Raw genomic sequence first — 925 nt, 5'->3', positions numbered from 1 at the left:
TGTAAAGGTCACTGAGCAGTTCCTGCAGGATCTGCATGGTGTTTGCTGCTGCCTCTTCATTGCTTCTACCATCTTCTGGAGCTTTATCATCTGCCACCCTTCCTGGGCAGGCCACTGGTCTCGGTCCCCGGATGGCCTCCAGCAGCTGGGATGGCCTCCAGCAGCCCCTGCAGCAAGGCCAGCTGATTCTCCATCTTGTCTTGTCGATGCAGTTCAGCATGTGGTCAAAGATGTTGCTGAGCCTCTTCATGGGGTTTGGGATGTTTCTTATTTTTTAATATAAAAGAAACAAAACTTAACAGGTGATATTGACATTCGCTTTACCCGTCTCTATTCCCATTTCCTCTTCTACCCTCTCCTGTGTTAGGGACATGCACTTCCAGATCTTGTTCTTCTTTTTCTACCACTTACTTATGTATTCATAAATAGGGTATTGTGTTGAGTGTTAAAAATATTCAGAATTTGTAATATGCTATTCCTAGTGGAAAGTTGGCGACGTGAAAAGTTGTCTTGGTTAGAGGGGTCAGGCATGGCTGAAGGGAAAGAGTGAGAAGGAACTATCTACAATGAGTGTTTTTCACTTGGTATTATGTTTTTGATCTCTGTCCATGTTGAATCATATAGATACAGATTTTTCATTTTAAATTCTGCTGCTTTCCATCTTAATTATCTATTCTTCTATCGTTGGACATTTAGGTTATTTATAATACTATTTCACAAATGCTGGTCTATCTTGAACAGTCTTCTGGGACACAAATGTAAGAACTCCCATGGGGTATATATTTAGAAGTGGAATTATTGATACCTGCTTTTCACTTTGCCAATGGGACTTACGTCTTTATTGGTCATTCAAGTGGGGCAAAGGAAATATCCTTTTAAAACTCAGGCAAACTTGTATTTGTCTTGTATCCTGTCAGAGGAAACA

The 925-nt window shown here is 40.9% G+C and overlaps 1 non-coding gene across 1 annotated transcript; it reads left to right on the top strand.

Moving 5' to 3' along the window:
• The first annotated feature begins 802 nt into the window (after positions 1-802).
• On the top strand, positions 803-925 carry LOC111819898 (small nucleolar RNA SNORA27). The gene has a single exon (XR_002823458.1). It is a non-coding gene; the product is annotated as a small nucleolar RNA SNORA27 (small nucleolar RNA).

The sequence above is a fragment of the Trichechus manatus genome, unplaced genomic scaffold (genome assembly GCF_000243295.1).
Source record: "Trichechus manatus latirostris isolate Lorelei unplaced genomic scaffold, TriManLat1.0 scaffold00020, whole genome shotgun sequence".
NCBI lineage: Eukaryota > Metazoa > Chordata > Mammalia > Sirenia > Trichechidae > Trichechus > Trichechus manatus.
The sequence above is the reverse complement of the archived record's forward strand: the minus strand, read 5'-3'. Positions and strand labels throughout refer to the sequence as shown.